Here is a 20,883-nt window from a genome sequence, read left to right as displayed (position 1 = left end):
CTGAACTGAAACTGTCTGTTCTAATTTCTCTGAACGCTTTCTGCTCTATTTTAAGAGACTGAGAATGGAAATCTTTTGAACAGTGCCTGTGTTTTGAAACTGTTTTGTAACTTATATATTGTTACTGTGACCAAAATGATTGTGTTTTATTTGTAAATTACTTGTATTTTTTTATTTTTTTTATTTTAATGGTTCTCTTGATGTTGTTAATTTGGTTCTCATGACGTGTTCTGCTGTATTTCTTGACCAGGTCACCCTTGCAAAAGAGGTTTTGATCCCAATGGGTTTGATATGAATAAATAAAGGCTAATAATGAATATGATGTATATGAGTGACATGGGGCACTGACATCACTAAAAGAATTCAATTTGATTTATATTTATGAAGATAGTCCTGTTTTTTTTGTTGTTTTTTTTTCCTTTTTTCTTTAAACTAAAAGCCTAACATTCAGTTTCAGCAGGAGATATTAGCTCCCTTAAATCCAAACCCAGACTGTTCATCGGGGCCGGATACAGCTCACTCACAAAGCAGAAAGAAAATCTTACCATTTACGAAAAAATTAAATCTTTGTAAATCTTAAATTATTACTACAATCAAGGGTTATAGGGGACAAGGTGGGGGGGGGGGCAGCAGTCATAGGGTGTGAATCTGGGACACACTGGCATAATGGCCAGTGTGTCCCAGGGCCACATGTAAACAAAAAACAAAAAAATCACATCTACATTCAAGTTAGGGTCACCAGTTCATCTAACCTGCATGACTTTGGATGTGGGAGGAAGCCAGGTGAGAATTGAACCCACGTCTTGTTTGCTGTGAGGTAACAGTGCTAACCACTAAGCCACTGTGCCGTCTTGCCCAGGTCAGTTAGCTCTAAATATGATCCTACTGTTCTCTCAGATCCACCATCTCTGTACTCTGTAGGGATGAGGCGCATTGTAGAAAAGACCCACTAGATGGCGCCTACATCCCACATTTTTACAAAACCCTGACTTCATGAACAGACTGAGGAGGTCACTTGTTCTGTGAGGAGGTCACTGGTTCTGTGAGGAGGTCACTGGTTCTGTGAGGAGGTCACTGTGTTGTGAAAGTGTAGGAACACGGACCCACAACAGGGGGCGCAAATGAACGGACAATGGAGGAAGTCAAATAACAACACTTTACTGTTGTGAATAAGCACAACAAACACAGCAGATTACAATAATAGACAAAGAAGTCAATTCACAAAATGTGTCACGTGGGCAGGCTCGAAGATAAGAGATGTCTGTCCAAAGCAGAACCGGAACCACACGATTTCCTCTGCCACCGAGCCCCGGGAATACTGGAGCTGCCAAGTCCCGAACTCCCAGGTGGCCACTGCCTCCGCTTGTCGGATCTGGTACTGCTGGCGAGGAACAAAAACAGTTAAATGTGGGTGCGTTTGCACCCAGCAACACGTATGGTGGGAAAACCACCTCCACCTCTCGTCGGAAGAAATGTCTGCTATCCAACGCACAAGGTAACAAAGTATTAATGTCAGAAAGACAACACAGTCGGCTGAGAACTTTACCTCCTTGGTAGAGCGATATCTCGGCAAAGAGGTGGAGATGTCGTCTTGCTGATATACCACTGCAGATCAGATGATTGGTGACAGCTGTCGTAGGTGATAAGTGACAGCTGTCACCCCGGCTGCTCCTGTGAGGCGGCAGCGCCCTCTGGTGCCTGGAGCCCGCACCCCAGGCAGGGCGCCCTCTGGTGGTGGTGGGCCAGCAGTACCTCCTCTTCAGCGGCCCACACAACAGGACCCCCCCCCTCAACGGGCGCCTCCTTGTCCGGGTGGCGGCGGTAGAAATCGGCCAGGAGGGCCGGGTCCAGGATGAAGCTCCTCTTCACCCAGGAGCGTTCTTCGGGTCTGTACCCCTCCCAGTCCACCAAATACTGGAAGCCCCGGCCCATCCTACGGACATCCAAGAGCCGGCGCACAGTCCAAGCCGGCTCGCCATCGATGAGCCGGGCAGGAGGCGGTGCCGGACCCGGAGCACAGAGGGGTGAGGTGTGATGCGGCTTTATCCGGGACACATGGAAAACAGGATGGATCCGCAGTGAGGCCGGAAGCTGAAGCCTCACTGCGGCTGGACTGATGACCTTGAGGATCTTGAAGGGACCGATGTAACGATCCTGCAGTTTAGGGGAGTCTACTTTTAGGGGGATGTCCTTTGTTGACAGCCACACCTCCTGCCCTGGCTGATACGCAGGGGCCGGGGTCTGCCGACGGTCTGCATGGGCTTTTGCCCTCGTCCGGGCCTTTAGCAAAGCAGAACGGGCGGCGCACCACACCCGACGGCACTTCCGCAGGTGGGCCTGGACCGAGGGCACACCGACCTCTCCCTCAACCACCGGAAACAACGGGGGCTGGTACCCCAGACACACCTCAAAAGGGGAGAGGCCGGTGGCTGAAGACACCTGGCTGTTATGGGCATACTCGATCCAGGCCAAATGGGTACTCCAGGCCGCCGGGTGCGCGGCAGTCACGCAGCGCAGGGCCTGTTCCACCTCCTGATTGACCCGTTCTGCTTGCCCGTTGGTCTGAGGATGATACCCGGACGAGAGACTCACCGTGGCCCCCAGTTCCCGGCAGAAGCTCCTCCAGACTTGCGAGGAGAACTGGGGACCGCGATCGGAGACGATGTCTGTTGGAATCCCATGCAGCCGGACGACGTAGTGGACCAGGAGGTCCGCTGTCTCCTGGGCAGTCGGGAGCTTCGGGAGGGCCACGAAGTGGGCCGCCTTGGAGAATCGGTCCACTATCGTGAGGATGGTGGTGTTGCCCTGGGACGGCGGGAGGCCCGTGACAAAATCCAGGCCGATGTGGGACCAGGGGCGATGAGGCACAGGCAGCGGCTGGAGCAGTCCCGATGCCCTGCGGTGGTCAGCCTTGCCCCTGGCGCAGGTGGTGCAGGCCTGGATATAATCCCGGATGTCGGCCTCCAGGGACGCCCACCAGAAGCGCTGCCGAACAACTGCCACGGTTCTACGCACCCCCGGATGACAGGAGAACTTGGAGCCGTGACAGAAGTCCAGGACTGCAGCCCTGGCCTCTGGTGGGATGTAAAGTTTGTTCTTCGGCCCAGTTCCGGGATCCGGGCTCCGTGCCAGGGCCTCCCGGACAGTTTTCTCTACGTCCCAGGTGAGGGTGGCCATGATAGCAGACTCCGGGATGATGGGTTCCGGTGGATCCGACAACTCCGTTTTGACTTCGTATTCATGCACCCGGGACAAGGCATCCGATCTCTGGTTTTTGGTCCCGGGGCGGTAGGTGATCCGGAAGTCAAAACGGCCGAAGAACAGTGACTAGCGGGCTTGCCTGGGGTTCAGCCGCTTGGCGGTCCTGATATACTCCAGGTTCCGGTGGTCAGTGAAAACCGTGAATGGCACGGACGTTCCCTCCAACAGATGTCTCCACTCTTCAAGAGCCTCTTTCACCGCAAGGAGTTCTCGATTGCCGACGTCATAGTTCCGTTTGGCCGGGGTCAACCTGCGGGAAAAATAGGCACACGGGTGAAGGACCTTATCGGCCTCTCCGCTCTGGGAAAGCACAGCTCCTATCCCTGAGTCCGAGGCATCCACTTCAACCACAAACTGGTGACTAGGATCGGGCTGCACCAGAACAGGTGCAGACGAGAAGCGCCGTTTCAACTCCTTGAACGCGGCATCGCACCGATCCGACCAGGTGAAGGGGACTTTTGGAGAGGTCAGGGCTGTCAGGGGGCTAACTACCTGACTGTAGCCCTTAATGAACCTCCTGTAGAAATTTGCAAAGCCGAGGAACTGTTGCAGCTTCCTACGGCTGGTGGGTTGGGGCCAGTCTCTCACCGCCGCAACCTTGGCCGGATCAGGAGCGACGGAGTTGGGGGAGATGATAAACCCCAGGAAGGACAAAGAGGTGCGGTGAAACTCACACTTCTCGCCCTTCACAAACAGCCGGTTCTCCAACAACCGCTGCAGGACCTGACGTACATGCCGGACATGAGTCTCAGGATCCGGAGAAAAGATGAGTATATCGTCTAGATATACGAAGACGAATCGGTGCAGGAAATCCCGCAAGACATCATTAACTAATGCTTGGAACGTCGCGGGGGCGTTTGTAAGGCCGAACGGCATGACCAGGTACTCAAAGTGACCTAAGGGGGTGTTAAATGCCGTCTTCCACTCGTCTCCCTTCCGGATCCGAACCAGGTGATACGCATTTCTAAGATCTAGCTTAGTGAATATCTGGGCTCCATGCAGGGGCGTGAACACTGAATCCAACAAGGGCAACGGGTATCGATTACGAACCGTGATTTCGTTCAGCCCCCTATAATCAATGCATGGACGAAGTCCGCCGTCTTTTTTACCCACAAAAAAGAAACCTGCACCCATCGGGGAGGTGGAATTCCGGATCAACCCGGCGGCTAAAGAGTCCCGGATGTAGGTCTCCATTGATTCGCGCTCAGGTCGTGAGAGGTTGTACAGCCTGCTGGAGGGGAACTCAACGCCTGGAACCAAATCAATGGCACAATCGTACGGACGGTGCGGGGGAAGGGTGAGCGCCAGATCCTTACTGAACACATCCACAAGGTCATGGTACTCCACCGGCACCGTCCCAAGATTGGGCGGGACTCTGACCTCCTCCCTAGCCTGGGAACCGGGAGGAACCGAGGAACCTAAACATACCCGATGGCAGGTCTCGCTCCACTGAACCACTACCCCGGACGGCCAATCGATCCGGGGATTGTGTTTTAACATCCAGGGGAACCCGAGAATCACACGGGAGGTGGCAGGAGTCACAAAAAACTCGATATCCTCCCGGTGGTTCCCTGACACCACCAGAGTTACTGGTGGTCTCTTATGTGTGATTAGAGGGAGTAGGGAGCCATCTAGTGCCCGCACCTGCACAGGTGAAGTAAGCGCCACCAGAGGGAGCCCTGCCTCCCTGGCCCATCTGCTGTCTAGCAGATTCCCTTCAGAGCCTGTGTCCACCAGTGCTGGGGCCTGCAGGGTTAAATCCTCATAAAGGATTGTAACTGGGAGTCGTGTGGCAATATGGGTATGTCCCACGTGAATGTCTTGGCCCACCCCTAGCCCGGTTTCTAGGGGCGGGCGTTGGTGTTTTAACCGCTCGGGGCAGTCCCTCACTTGATGCTCTATTGAGCCACAAACAAAGCACGCTCCGCGGACCAGCCTCCTCTGTCTATCTGGTGGCCTAAATGTGGCCCTGCTCGTGTCCATAGCTTCATCAGCAGGGGGAGCTGTAACCACACGGAGCATAGAGGCCGTGGAGCGTGGGGAGGGCGGAACTCGGTCGGAACCGGAAGGGAGAGGGACGGCGCGTGCCCGGCCACGCCCTTCGTCTCGTTCCCGACGGCGTTCTTCTAACCGATTGTCTAATCGTATAACGAGATCAATAAGCCCGTCTAAATCCCGCGGTTCGTCCTTGGCCACCAGGTGCTCCTTCAGGACCAATGACAGTCCGTTTACGAAGGCGGCACGGAGGGCAGTGCTATTCCAGCCGGACCTCGCAGCCGCGATGCGGAAGTCGACTGCATAAGTAGCTGCGCTCCGGCGCCCCTGTCTCATTGACAGCAGCACGGCTGAAGCGGTCTCTCCTCTATTTGGGTGATGGAACACTGTTCTGAACTCCCTCACAAACCCATCATATGTCAGAAGGAGCCATGAATTTTGCTCCCAGAGCGCTGTAGCCCAAGCGCGTGCCTCACCGCAAAGCAGATTAATCACATAAGCTATCTTACTAGCATCAGTCGCGTACATGACGGGACGTTGTGCGAAGACGAGCGAACACTGCATAAGAAAGTCCGCGCACGTCTCCACACAACCCCCGTACGGCTCTGGAGGGCTTATGTATGCTTCAGGGGAAGGTGGGAGGGGTCGTTGAACGACCTGTGGAACGTCACTGTTGCGCACAGGATCGACAGGAGGGGGAGCCACAGCAGCGCCCTGAGGGTGCGCTTCCACCTGCGCGGCGAGAGCCTCCACCCTGCGGTTAAGGAGGACGTTCTGCTCGGTCATTAGATCCAACCGAGCCGTAAAAGCGGTGAGGATTCGCTGCAACTCACCGATCATTCCTCCTGCAGACGCCTGTGCGCCCTGCTCTTCCATTGGCCGTTCAACAGCCGGTTGACGCCCCTTGGGGTCCATGACGATGGCCGAGATATCCTGTTGTGAAAGTGTAGGAACACGGACCCACAACAGGGGGCGCAAATGAACGGACAATGGAGGAAGTCAAATAACAACACTTTACTGTTGTGAATAAGCACAACAAACACAGCAGATTACAATAATAGACAAAGAAGTCAGTTCACAAAATGTGTCACGTGGGCAGGCTCGAAGATAAGAGACGTCTGTCCAAAGCAGAACCGGAACCACACGATTTCCTCTGCCACCGAGCCCCGGGAATACTGGAGCCGCCAAGTCCCGAACTCCCAGGTGGCCACTGCCTCCGCTTGTCGGATCTGGTACTGCTGGCGAGGAACAAAAACAGTTAAATGTGGGTGCGTTTGCACCCAGCAACACGTATGGTGGGAAAACCACCTCCACCTCTCGTCGGAAGAAATGTCTGCTATCCAACGCACAAGGTAACAAAGTATTAATGTCAGAAAGACAACACAGTCGGCTGAGTACTTTACCTCCTTGGTAGAGCGATATCTCGGCAAAGAGGTGGAGATGTCGTCTTGCTGATATACCACTGCAGATCAGATGATTGGTGACAGCTGTCGTAGGTGATAAGTGACAGCTGTCACCCCGGCTGCTCCTGTGAGGCGGCAGCGCCCTCTGGTGCCTGGAGCCCGCACTCCAGGCAGGGCGCCCTCTGGTGGTGGTGTGCCAGCAGTACCTCCTCTTCAGCGGCCCACACAACACACTGGTTCTGTTTGGACCCTGTGAACCTGAGTCTTTGCTGTCACAATTGTCCACATGAATGCAGACACACGTGAGAGTTTCTTCTCGTGTACTGATGTTTGATTTATGTGATGTTGTTTGTTGTTCTGCAGTGTTTCTGTTTGTCTTTGCTTTGTGAGTAAGTGTCCCATGAAATGAGGTCAACTAAATGTCCTCAAAGCAGCTGATGGGGTCAATCACAGGAACGCTACTGCTGCTAACCAGATGTCAAAAGAAAAAGGACAGATGTTGAAGTGTGTCTGTCATAAACAGATGAGAGACACCCCAGAACACAGTCTGGACTTTACTGGACCAGAAGTCTTCAAAGGAAAACAAACGCTGAAACCAGAACACTTCAGATTTTTAACGGTTAGATTCTGTTACATTGTGCTGCTCCAGGGCTCCGACAGCTTAAAGCACGATAGAGACAGGTCAACATTACAATCACCAAATACGAGTATGAAAAACCTGCAAAGAGCTGAGGGTCAGGACTAAATTTATACAAATATTGATTGTCATGTTGGACACGGCTCCTGGTTTAAGCCACTTTGCAAAATCGTTCCTGAAAAACCAGTTTTCATTAAAGTTACACTTCGACGTGTCGTCACATGAATCACATGGAACGAGCTGGAAGTGTTTCTGTTCGGAGCGAACAAGACAAGGCATTTGCTGGTTCTACCATCACCACTCTTTGTGTGCCACTACCCTCCAGTCACATTAGCTACAAGTGGGCAGAGAACATGCAGCGAGCAAACATCCAGCCGTTCATTTTCAATCAGAGTGGGCATTTTGCAGTGGTAAGAGACAGTGGTCACTCTGCCACCAGCAAGGCGGGACCAGAACAGACCAGATATCTATTTTATGCAAATACTGAGTCAAATGATGGTCCTTGGTCCAGTGAGACATCGACATCAATTTGACCAGCTAACGTTTAGCCTAGGCTTGTGTGTTAGCATTAAGTTTGCTTCTCTCTCTGTCTGAGATGCAGCTGGATCCACCTGCTGGATTGGATGATTTCTGAAACGGATGTGGAACAGACTCTGCTGCACGAACAGACCCACTGAGTCCCTCGATGCCTCCCCCACATCCCCTGATGGTGGACTGGATGCCTGCATGGACTCTCATCAATTGTTGCTGTGGTCTGTACTGTTAACCTTCTTGGTATCATGGCCCAAGCAGGGGGTCACCCCTCTGAGTCTGGTCTGCTTGAGGTTTCTTCCTCAAATCATCAGAGGGAGTTTTTCCTGACCACTGTCGCCTGTCTGCTTGCTCTGTGGGTTGGTGAGGTTAGACCTCAGCTGGCTGCTCGCTCAAACAAAATGAACCAAGATGACAGAAAATGCTCCTAAACAGCTCATTTTTCTATAACTCTTTTATCACTTTTTCCTCATATATTCTGTAAAAATGAGTCTGAAATAAACACTTCTAAACCTTAAAACGCTGTTGTCAATGAGTCTCTCATAAGCCTGGGGTTAGGCTTACCAGAGGCTTTCAATGAATTACAAAAAATGAATGAATTAATAGATACTGTCATTTATGTCATTTATGACATTATTAAGTTGCAATGGTGGAAGAAAATATGAATAAATTCTTATTTCCCATGTTTTGGCATCTTTAAGACTTGAAAGACTGATTTGGCATTTTAATACCAGTTAAGGCCTTATTTTTAGATGAACAAGTTCAGTGAGTTTTCGGCATTTTTCAGGATCCACGGGACCCCGGTGCCAGCTCAGAATGAAAACAGCTTGACTGGAATTTCATGTCCGTGTTTTTGTTTTTGTCTGCTGAGGGGCGACGCCTCATTAGCCGCTAAATGCTGAGACTGACCCAGTGTAAATAACTCCATTATCACGACGTCCTGATAGTCACAAACAGGCTTCCTGTATTTCTGAGCTTCCTCTACCACAGGAGTTGGACCTGGGTTTGATTCCTGGTCACCAGGTCTGTGTTCTTTAATAAGAAACTTCACCTGCACGGTCTCAGTCCACCCCGCTGTGAACAGGCCCGGCCTCGGCTGGGGGCGTAACCTGTGATGGACCGGGGTCCCATCTGAGGGAGTCTGTGGTCCACTTCACACTCCAGAGTCCTGGGATAAGGACTACCGGCCCTCAGGACCCAGAGAGGACTTACCTTCCTCCAGAAACACAAACCGCCTGATATTTGTTCCAAAAACAACTTCAGGAACTTTAAAAGTTACTGAATCTGCTGCCATTTCACTCCTTAGTGCTACTCCTTAGTGCTACTTGTTAGTGCTACTCCTTAGCGTGTCTCATTAGTGCTACTTGTTAGTGCTACTCCTTAGTGCTACTTGTTAAATGCTACTTGTTAGTGCTACTCTTTAGTGCTACTCCTTAGTGCTACTCTTTAGTGCTACTTGTTAGTGCTACTCCTTAGTGCTACTTGTTAGTGCTACTCTTTAGTGCTACTTGTTAATGCTACTCCTTAGTGCTACTCTTTAGTGCTACTTGCTAGTGCTACTCCTTCGTGCTACTTGTTAGTGCTACTCCTTAGTGCGTCTCGTTAGTGCTACTCCTTAGTGCTACTCCTTAGTGCTACTTGTTAGTGCTACTCCTTAGTGCTACTCTTTAGTGCTACTCCTTAGTGCTACTCTTTAGTGCTACTTGTTAGTGGTACTCCTTAGTGCTACTTGTTAGTGCTACTCTTAGTGCTACTCCTTAGTGCTACTCTTTAGTGCTACTCCTTAGTGCTACTCCTTAGTGCTACTTGTTAGTGCTACTCTTTAGTGCTACTTCTTAGTGCTACTCCTTAGTGCTACTCTTTAGTGCTACTTGTTAGTGCTACTCCTTAGTGCTACTTGTTAATGCTACTTGTTAGTGCTACTCTTTAGTGCTACTCCTTAGTGCTACTCTTTAGTGCTACTCGTTAGTGCTACTCCTTAGTGCTACTTGTTAATGCTACTTGTTAGTGCTACTCCTTAGTGCTACTTGTTAATGCTGCTTCTTAGTGCTACTCCTTAGTGCTACTCCTTAGTGCGTCTCGTTAGTGCTACTCTTTAGTGCTACTTGTTAGTGCTACTCCTTAGTGCGTCTCGTTAGTGCTACTCCTTTGTGCTACTCTTTAGTGCTACTTGTTAGTGCTACTCGTTAATGCTACTCCTATGTGCTACTCCTTAGTGTTACTTGTTAGTGCTATTCCTTTGTGTGTCTTGTTAGTGCTATTCCTTTGTGCTACTCTTTAGTGCTACTTGTTAGTGCTACTCCTTAGTGCGTCTCATTAGTGCTACTCCTTTGTGCTACTATTTAGTGCTACTTGTTATTGCTGCTCCTTAGTGCGTCTTGTTAGTGCTACTCCTTTGTGCTATTCTTTAGTGCTACTTGTTAGTGCATCTCATTAGTGCTACTCCTTAGTGTTACTCGTTAGTGCTACTTGTTAGTGCATCTCGTTAGTGCTACTCCTTAGTGCTACTCCATTGTGCTATTCTTTAGTGCTACTTGTTAGTGCTATTCCATTGTGCTACTCCTTAGTGCTACTTATTAGTGCGTCTCATTAGTGCTACTCCTTAGTGCTACTCTTTAGTGCTACTTGTTAGTGCTACTCCTTTGTGCTACTCCTTAGTGCTACTTGTTAGTGCTACTCCTTCGTGCTACTTGTTAGTGCTACTCCTTAGTGCGTCTCGTTAGTGCTACTCCTTAGTGCTACTCCTTAGTGCTAATTGTTAGCGCTACTCCTTAGTGCTACTCCTTAGTGCTACTTGTTAGTGCTACTCCTTAGTGGTACTCCTTTGTGCTATTCTTTAGTGCTACTTGTTAGTGCTATTCCTTTGTGCTACTCCTTAGTGCTACTTATTAGTGCGTCTCATTAGTGCTACTCCTTAGTGCTACTCTTTAGTGCTACTTGTTAATGCTACTCCTTAGTGCTACTCTTTAGTGCTACTTGTTAGTGCTACTCCTTCGTGCTACTTGTTAGTGCTACTCCTTAGTGCGTCTCGTTAGTGCTACTCCTTAGTGCTACTTGTTAGTGCTACTCCTTAGTGCTACTCCTTAGTGCTACTTGTTAGTGCTACTCCTTAGTGCTACTTGTTAATGCTACTTGTTAGTGCTACTCTTTAGTGTTACTCCTTAGTGCTACTCTTTAGTGCTACTTGTTAGTGCTACTCCTTAGTGCTACTTGTTAGTGCTACTCTTTAGTGCTACTTCTTAGTGCTACTCCTTAGTGCTACTCTTTAGTGCTACATGTTAGTGCTACTCCTTAGTACTACTCCTTTGTGGTACTCTTTAGTGCTACTTGTTAGTGCTACTCCTTAGTGCTACTTGTTAATGCTACTTGTTAGTGCTACTCTTTAGTGGTACTCCTTAGTGCTACTCTTTAGTGCTACTCATTAGTGCTACTCCTTAGTGCTACTTGTTAATGCTACTTGTTAGTGCTACTCCTTAGTGCTACTCCTTAGTGCTACTTGTTAATGCTACTTGTTAGTGCTACTCCTTAGTGCTACTCCTTAGTGCATCTCGTTAGTGCTACTCTTTAGTGCTACTTGTTAGTGCTACTCCTTAGTGCTACTCTTTAGTGCTACTTGTTAGTGCTACTCCTTAGTGCGTCTCGTTAGTGCTACTCTTTAGTGCTACTTGTTAGTGCTACTCCATACTGCTACTCCTTAGTGCTACTTGTTAGTGCTACTCCTTAGTGCGTCTCGTTAGTGCTACTCCTTAGTGCTACTCCTTAGTGCGTCTCGTTAGTGCTACTCCTTAGTGCTACTTGTTAGTGCTACTCCTTAGTGCTACTTGTTAATGCTACTTGTTAGTACTACTCTTTAGTGCTACTCCTTAGTGTTACTCTTTAGTGCTACTTGTTAGTGCTGCTCCTTAGTGCTACTTGTTAGTGCTACTCTTTAGTGCTACTCCTTAGTGCTACTCTTTAGTGCTACTCTTTAGTGCTACTCCTTAGTGCTACTCTTTAGTGCTACTCTTTAGTGCTACTCCTTAGTGCTACTCTTTAGTGCTACTTGTTAGTGGTACTCCTTAGTGCTACTTGTTAGTGCTACTCTTAGTGCTACTCCTTAGTGCTACTCTTTAGTGCTACTCCTTAGTGCTACTCCTTAGTGCTACTTGTTAGTGCTACTCCTTAGTGCTACTTGTTAGTGCTACTCTTTAGTGCTACTTCTTAGTGCTACTCCTTAGTGCTACTCTTTAGTGCTACTCGTTAGTGCTACTCTTTAGTGCTACTTGTTAGTGCTACTCCTTAGTGCTACTTGTTAATGCTACTTGTTAGTGCTACTCCTTCGTGCTACTTGTTAATGCTACTTGTTAGTGCTACTCCTTAGTGCTACTCCTTAGTGCTACTCCTTAGTGCATCTCGTTAGTGCTACTCTTTAGTGTTACTTGTTAGTGCTACTCCTTAGTGCTACTCCTTAGTGCTACTTGTTAGTGCTACTCCTTAGTGCGTCTCGTTAGTGCTACTCTTTAGTGCTACTTGTTAGTGCTACTCCTTAGTGCGTCTCGTTAGTGCTACTCCTTTGTGCTACTCTTTAGTGCTACTTGTTAGTGCTACTCCTATGTGCTACTCCTTAGTGTTACTTGTTAGTGCTATTCCTTTGTGTGTCTTGTTAGTGCTATTCCTTTGTGCTACTCTTTAGTGCTACTTCTTAGTGCTACTCCTTAGTGCGTCTCATTAGTGCTACTCCTTTGTGCTACTCTTTAGTGCTACTTGTTATTGCTGCTCCTTAGTGCGTCTTGTTAGTGCTACTCCTTTGTGCTACTCTTTAGTGCTACTTGTTAGTGCATCTCATTAGTGCTACTCCTTAGTGTTACTCGTTAGTGCTACTTGTTAGTGCATCTCGTTAGTGCTACTCCTTAGTGCTACTCCATTGTGCTATTCTTTAGTGCTACTTGTTAGTGCTATTCCATTGTGCTACTCCTTAGTGCTACTTATTAGTGCGTCTCATTAGTGCTACTCCTTAGTGCTACTCTTTAGTGCTACTTGTTAGTGCTACTCCTTTGTGCTACTCCTTAGTGCTACTTGTTAGTGCTACTCCTTCGTGCTACTTGTTAGTGCTACTCCTTAGTGCGTCTCGTTAGTGCTACTCCTTAGTGCTACTCCTTAGTGCTAATTGTTAGTGCTACTCCTTAGTGCTACTCCTTAGTGCTACTTGTTAGTGCTACTCCTTAGTGTGTCTCGTTAGTGCTACTCATTAGTGCTACTTGTTAGTGCTACTCCTTAGTGCTACTTGTTAATGCTACTTGTTAGTGCTACTCTTGAGTGCGACTCCTTAGTGCTACTCTTTAGTGCTACTTGTTAGTGCTACTTGTTAGTGCTACTCTTAGTGCATCTCATTAGTGCTACTCCTTAGTGCTACTCCTTTGTGCTACTCTTTAGTGCTACTTGTTAGTGCTAGTCCTTAGTGCTACTTGTTAGTGCTACTCTTCAGTGCTACATCTTAGTGCTACTCTTTAGTGCTACTTGTTAGTGCTACTCTTTAGTCCTACTCCTTAGTGCTACTCTTTAGTGCTACTCCTTAGTGCTACTCCTTAGTGCTACTTGTTAGTGCTACTCCTTAGTGCTACTTGTTAGTGCGACTCCTTAGTGCTACTTGTTAATGCTACTCTTTAGTGCTACATCTTATTGCTACTCTTTAGTGCTACTTGTTAGTGCTACTCCTTAGTGCTACTCTTTAGTGCTACTTGTTAGTGCTACTCCTTAGTGCTACTTGTTAGTGCTACTCTTTAGTGCTACTTTTTAGTGCTACTCTTTAGTGCTACTTCTTAGTGCTACTCCTTAGTGCTACTTGTTAGTGCTACTCTTTAGTGCTACTCCTTAGTGCTACTCTTTAGTGCTACTCTTTAGTGCTACTCCTTAGTGCTACTCTTTAGTGCTACTTGTTAGTGCTACTCCTTAGTGCTACTTGTTAGTGCGACTCCTTAGTGCTACTTGTTAATGCTAGTCTTTAGTGCTACATCTTAGTGCTACTCTTTAGTGCTACTTCTTAGTGCTACTCCTTAGTGCTACTTGTTAATGCTACTTGTTAGTGCTACTCTTTAGTGCTATTCCTTAGTGCTACTCTTTAGTGCTACTTGTTAGTGCTACTCCTTAGTGCTACTTGTTAGTGCTACTCTTTAGTGCTACTTTTTAGTGCTACTCTTTAGTGCTACTTCTTAGTGCTACTCCTTAGTGCTACTTGTTAGTGCTACTCTTTAGTGCTACTCCTTAGTGCTACTCTTTAGTGCTACTCTTTAGTGCTACTCCTTAGTGCTACTCTTTAGTGCTACTTGTTAGTGCTACTCCTTAGTGCTACTTGTTAGTGCGACTCCTTAGTGCTACTTGTTAATGCTAGTCTTTAGTGCTACATCTTAGTGCTACTCTTTAGTGCTACTTCTTAGTGCTACTCCTTAGTGCTACTTGTTAATGCTACTTGTTAGTGCTACTCTTTAGTGCTACTCCTTAGTGCTACTCTTTAGTGCTACTTGTTAGTGCTACTCCTTAGTGCTACTTGTTAGTGCTACTCTTTAGTGCTACATCTTAGTGCTACTTGTTAGTGCTACTTGTTAGTGCTACTCTTTAGTGCTACTCCTTAGTGCTACTCTTTAGTGCTACTCCTTAGTGCTACTCCTTAGCGCTACTCCTTAGTGCATCTCGTTAGTGCTGCTCTTTTGTGCTACTCTTTAGTGCTTCTCCTTAGTGCTACTTGTTAGTGCTACTTGTTAGTGCTACTCCTTAGTGCTACTTGTTAATGCTACTTGTTAGTGCTATTCTTTAGTGCTACTCCTTAGAGCTACTTGTTAATGATACTTGTTAGTGCTACTCTTTAGTGCTACTCCTTAGTGCTACTCTTTAGTGCTACTTGTTAGTGCTACTCCTTAGTGCTACTTGTTAATGCTACTTGTTAGTGCTACTCCTTAGTGCTACTCTTTAGTGCTACTCCTTAGTGCTACGCTTTAGTGCTACTTGTTATTGCTACGCCTTAGTGCTACTCTTTAGTGCTACTCCTTAGTGTTACTCCTTAGTGCATCTCGTTAGTGCTGCTCCTTTGTGCTACTCTTTAGTGCTTCTCCTTAGTGCTACTTGTTAGTGCTACTCCTTTGTGCTACTCCTTAGTGCATCTCGTTAGTACTACTCCTTAGTGCTACTCTTTAGTGCTATTTGTTAGTGCTACTCCTTAGTGCTACTTGTTAATGCTACTTGTTAGTGCTACTCCTTAATGCTACTTGTTAATGCTACTTGTTAGTGCTACTCCTTAGTGCTACTCCTTAGTGCTACTTGTTAATGCTACTTGTTAGTGCTACTCCTTAGTGCTACTCCTTAGTGCTACTCCTTAGTGCATCTCGTTAGTGCTACTCTTTAGTGCTACTTGTTAGTGCTACTCCTTAGTGCTACTCCTTAGTGCTACTTGTTAGTGCTACTCCTTAGTGCGTCTCGTTAGTGCTACTCTTTAGTGCTACTCTTTAGTGCTACTTGTTAGTGCTACTCATTAGTGCTACTCCTATGTGCTACTCCTTAGTGTTACTTGTTAGTGCTATTCCTTTGTGTGTCTCGTTTCTGCTATTCCTTTGTGCTACTCTTTAGTGCTACTTGTTAGTGCTACTCCTTAGTGTGTCTCGTTAGTGCTACTCCTTTGTGCTACTCTTTAGTGCTACTTGTTAGTGCTACTCGTTAGTGCTACTCCTATGTGCTACTCCTTAGTGTTACTTGTTAGTGCTATTCCTTTGTGTGTCTCGTTAGTGCTATTCCTTTGTGCTACTTGTTAGTGCTACTCTTTAGTGCTACATCTTAGTGCTACTTGTTAGTGCTACTTGTTAGTGCTACTCCTTAGTGCTACTTGTTAGTGCTACTTGTTAGTGCTACTCTTTAGTGCTACTCCTTAGTGCTACTCGTTAGTGCTACTCCTTAGTGCTACTCCTTAGCGCTACTCCTTAGTGCATCTCGTTAGTGCTGCTCCTTTGTGCTACTCTTTAGTGCTTCTCCTTAGTGCTACTTGTTAGTGCTACTTGTTAGTGCTACTCCTTAGTGCTACTTGTTAGTGCTACTCTTTAGTGCTACTCCTTAGAGCTACTTGTTAATGATACTTGTTAGTGCTACTCTTTAGTGCTACTCCTTAGTGCTACTCTTTAGTGCTACTTGTTAGTGCTACTCTTTAGTGCTACTCCTTAGTGCTACTCGTTAGTGCTACTCCTTAGTGCTACTCCTTAGCGCTACTCCTTAGTGCATCTCGTTAGTGCTGCTCCTTTGTGCTACTCTTTAGTGCTTCTCCTTAGTGCTACTTGTTAGTGCTACTTGTTAGTGCTACTCCTTAGTGCTACTTGTTAGTGCTACTCTTTAGTGCTACTCCTTAGAGCTACTTGTTAATGATACTTGTTAGTGCTACTCTTTAGTGCTACTCCTTAGTGCTACTCTTTAGTGCTACTTGTTAGTGCTACTCCTTAGTGCTACTTGTTAATGCTACTTGTTAGTGCTACTCCTTAGTGCTACTCTTTAGTGCTACTCCTTAGTGCTACGCTTTAGTGCTACTTGTTAGTGCTACGCCTTAGTGCTACTCTTTAGTGCTACTCCTTAGTGTTACTCCTTAGTGCATCTCGTTAGTGCTGCTCCTTTGTGCTACTCTTTAGTGCTTCTCCTTAGTGCTACTTGTTAGTGCTACTCCTTTGTGCTACTCCTTAGTGAATCTCGTTAGTACTACTCCTTAGTGCTACTCTTTAGTGCTACTTGTTAGTGCTACTCCTTAGTGCTACTTGTTAGTGCTACTCCTTAATGCTACTTGTTAATGCTACTTGTTAGTGCTACTCCTTAGTGCTACTCCTTAGTGCTACTTGTTAATGCTACTTGTTAGTGCTACTCCTTAGTGCTACTCCTTAGTGCTACTCCTTAGTGCTACTCCTTAGTGCATCTCGTTAGTGCTACTCTTTAGTGCTACTTGTTAGTGCTACTCCTTAGTGCTACTCCTTAGTGCTACTTGTTAGTGCTACTCCTTAGTGCGTCTCGTTAGTGCTACTCTTTAGTGCTACTCTTTAGTGCTACTTGTTAGTGCTACTCATTAGTGCTACTCCTATGTGCTACTCCTTAGTGTTACTTGTTAGTGCTATTCCTTTGTGTGTCTCGTTAGTGCTATTCCTTTGTGCTACTCTTTAGTGCTACTCCTTAGTGCGTCTCGTTAGTGCTACTCCTTTGTGCTACTCTTTAGTGCTACTTGTTAGTGCTACTCGTTAGTGCTACTCCTATGTGCTACTCCTTAGTGTTACTTGTTAGTGCTATTCCTTTGTGTGTCTCGTTAGTGCTATTCCTTTGTGCTACTCTTTAGTGCTACTTGTTAGTGCTACTCCTTAGTGCGTCTTGTTAGTGCTACTCCTTTGTGCTACTCTTTAGTGCTACTTGTTATTGCTGCTCCTTAGTGCGTCTCGTTAGTGCTACTCCTTTGTGCTACTCTTTAGTGCTACTTGTTAGTGCATCTCGTTAGTGCTACTCCTTAGTGTTACTCGTTAGTGCTACTTGTTAGTGCATCTCGTTAGTGCTACTCCTTAGTGCTACTCCTTTGTGCTATTCTTTAGTGCTACTTGTTAGTGCTATTCCTTTGTGCTACTCCTTAATGCTACTTATTAGTGCGTCTCATTAGTGCTACTCCTTAGTGCTACTCTTTAGTGCTACTTGTTAGTGCTACTCCTTTGTGCTACTCCTTAGTGTGTCTCGTTAGTGCTACTCCTTAGTGCTACTTGTTAGTGCGCGTTTCACACAAACCGTGCTGTCATACCTGCAGCAGCTTCAGCGTCTGGCTCAAAGGCACATCAGCAGGACAAGAAAAGATCTCCTGGATCAGAAACAAACCAGCTAACATCATCCAGCAACACCTTAGAAACATTTTCTCTGCTTGAAGTTTATTGTTTTATTGATAAAGTTGTCGAAACACATCAGTAGTTCGTGTCCGATCACAGATCAGTTTAGGATCAGGTCCCGTTACCATGGTGATGTCAGCAGAGTTGTTACAGCAGCAACAGAGTTTAATTTATGTAAAATCATAATTTGAACTCACATTTTGTGACATCACACAAACTCAAAGTTCTGAGTGGCCTGAATCACTCTGTTGATTTGTTCATTTCATTTCTTCTTACTTATAAGGTTTTGAATAATCAGGTCCCATCTTATCTTAGGGACCTCATAGTACCATATCACCCCAATAGAGCGCTTCGCTCTCAGACTGCAGGCTTACTTGTAGTTCCTAGGGTTTGTAAGAGTAGAATGGGAGGCAGAGCCTTCAGCTTTCAGGCTCCTCTCCTGTGGAACCAGCTCCCAATTCAGATCAGGGAGACAGACACCCTCTCTACTTTTAAGATTAGACTTAAAACTTTCCTTTTTGCTAAAGCTTATAGTTAGGGCTGGATCAGGTGACCCTGAACCATCCCTTAGTTATGCTGCTATAGACTTAGACTGCTGGGGGGTTCCCATGATGCACTGAGTGTTTCTTTCTCTTTTTGCTCTGTATGCACCACTCTGCATTTAATCATTAGTGATTGATCTCTGCTCCCCTCCACAGCATGTCTTTTTCCTGGTTCTCTCCCTCAGCCCCAACCAGTCCCAGCAGAAGACTGCCCCTCCCTGAGCCTGGTTCTGCTGGAGGTTTCTTCCTGTTAAAAGGGAGTTTTTCCTTCCCACTGTCACCAAGTCCTTGCTCATAGGGGGTTGTTTTGACCGTTGGGGTTTTTCTGTAATTATTGTATGGCTTTTGCCTTACAATATAAAGTGCCTTGGGGCAACTGTTTGTTGTGATTTGGCGCTATATAAATAAAACTGATTTGATTTGATTTGATTTATTAGCAGAGTGACGTAAGAAAAACAAGCAACTAGACTGATTGTCATCATGTCTGGCTGAGGGTCAGGTCCAGCAGGAAAACCCGCTCATCTAGAACCAGGTCCAGAAAGACCTTAACAAACACTAAAGCACAGAAATGTCAGGAAGAAAACATTCAAGGTAAAAGCAGAAACAGGCGGAGGACACACCAAGACCAGGAGGCGGGACACTCCACAGGCTCACAGAGCCTTGGGACTCAGCTGAGTTGTGCTCCAGTTTTTGTTTGTTTGTTCCAGTTTTTGTTTGTTTGTTTGTTTCCTCTGCTCTTTCCTGTGTGGGTGTTTATCCATCAGTACAATCAGACAGCAAGCAATCAAGAGCAGACTTCCTTATCTGGCACAAAATTCCTGCCTAAAGGCAGATAAACAGGAAATTATACATCATTATCAGTCAGCAGCCAATCAGAGCAGCGATCATGGTGTGTCTCTGCAGATCTGCACGGACAAAAACCAAAGTCACACCTGTTCAGCTTCAGTTTAGCTCTGATGCTCAAAAAGACTTTAACCCTCAGTCGACTCATCAGACGTCAGATTGACGACGACCAAGTTTAAGATCATTACACAGGATTTTACAAAACAGGAGAAAAATCTAAAGCGAATCAGCACGTCAGACAGCTCCTCACACACACACACACACACACACACACACACACACACACACACACACTTTTTTCAGCTGGCTGTGCCATTATGTTGTGAACCTGCAGCAGCGTGGTCATCAAGTGTTCTAAGTGCATTGTGGGAAATGGAGGTGATATGAATAAAATAGGAGTCTGTCAGACAACGGAGGGAAAAAGAATCACCAACAGGAAGTTTGATGCTTGGCACAGGATTTCCTGAGTGCAGTGTTTTGGATCATTTACAGGGAGGTTTCCTTTCCATCCTGATCCTAATCTGTCGTCTGATTGGATGCCACACCTGCTAATGCCTGTAAATTAACAAATGTAAACTTAGACCAAAAAAGGTCTTGTCCCTCTCTTTGTCTGCACTCACGCAAACATGGACACGAGTCAAGTCCTTTTCCATCTGGACAGCAGGTCCAGTGTTCTGTCTCAGTGGTAAGAAGTAATGTGGTCATATCACACTGGCCGTTCATCAGAAACAGACTTGGTGTGTATTTGAAGTGATGTGACACAGCTGCGTGCTCATGAAACAGAGTGAGACTGACGCACACTGATAACAATCCGTGAGGTTTGGATCCGTGAGTGTCACTGTGTTTTTGTAACATGCGCCACAGCTGCATAATGACAAAGTCAAGAGACAACGCGTGCGCACACTTATTTGGTTAATTTATCCAATACTAATCAATTCATAAATATGCCTGGATTGGGCTGACCCTGATCAGCTCCGATCAGACCGGGAGCTCCCAGCGGATCTTATTTACAGTCTGCAAACACGTATTGTATATCGTCAAAGACAGTATTCAAAAATTTACATCATCAACACACTGAAATATGCAAATGACCGGCACATATTTAGTAACTTAATGTCAGCAGGTGACAAAGATACATAAATGATGAAATAGGACAAGAAACACATTTCAACTGAGTGTAAGTCATAAGGTTTAAAAATAAACACCTTAAAGATGATCATGTAAAGTCAAAATATGAACAAGCTTCAATTCCCAATAAAAAAGCAAAACACCAAAGGAAAGAAACTAAAAAACAAACAAACTGTAGAGCAGCAAACAATCAAACATTTTGTTTTTGTGACTTATGAAGGTTAAGTTTTGACACATTTTTCTGACATTTGTTGTGTATGATTGATTTCACCTTTACCTCTGACCCTTTGCGGGTCACCTCAGCTGTTTGGTGATATACTGATATCAACTACATCCTGTTAGAAAATGTGAGGATATTAAAGAGTTAAACCGGTTTAAGACAAAGGTTGAAATGGGTTCATAAACAGTTTAAAACAGTGTAATTCAAAAGAGAAAACCCTTCATTCATGCAGAAGGGTAAAGAAGCGTTCGAGTCACTTACAGACGTGTTGCTCGGTGTCCGTGCCCTCAAACGTGCTGCATGTGTCAGTGCCCTCTGCACCCTGACCGTCTGTGCCCGAAGTCCGTGACGGGAGGTACCGACAGGAGGAGGAGGAGGAGGAGCCTGACTTCAAACCAGCTCGTCCACTCTGCCCACAGATGATCCACATGCACCTGCAAAAATAAATAAATAAATAAACCACAAAAAG

The 20,883-nt window shown here is 46.4% G+C and overlaps 1 protein-coding gene across 1 annotated transcript in view; it reads right to left on the bottom strand.

Annotated features, from left to right (window-relative positions):
* Window positions 1-20,764, bottom strand: part of LOC117513538 (collagen alpha-6(VI) chain-like) — a 276,666-nt gene extending 255,902 nt beyond the window's left edge. The window contains 1 exon segment of the mRNA XM_034173701.1: window positions 20,676-20,764. The gene's annotated coding sequence lies outside the window, so the exon portion shown is untranslated.
* Window positions 20,765-20,883: the final 119 nt, after the last annotated feature.

This window comes from Thalassophryne amazonica, chromosome 7 (genome assembly GCF_902500255.1).
Source record: "Thalassophryne amazonica chromosome 7, fThaAma1.1, whole genome shotgun sequence".
In the NCBI taxonomy this organism is placed as follows: Eukaryota; Metazoa; Chordata; class Actinopteri; order Batrachoidiformes; family Batrachoididae; genus Thalassophryne; species Thalassophryne amazonica.
This window is presented reverse-complemented; position numbering and strand designations above follow the sequence as displayed.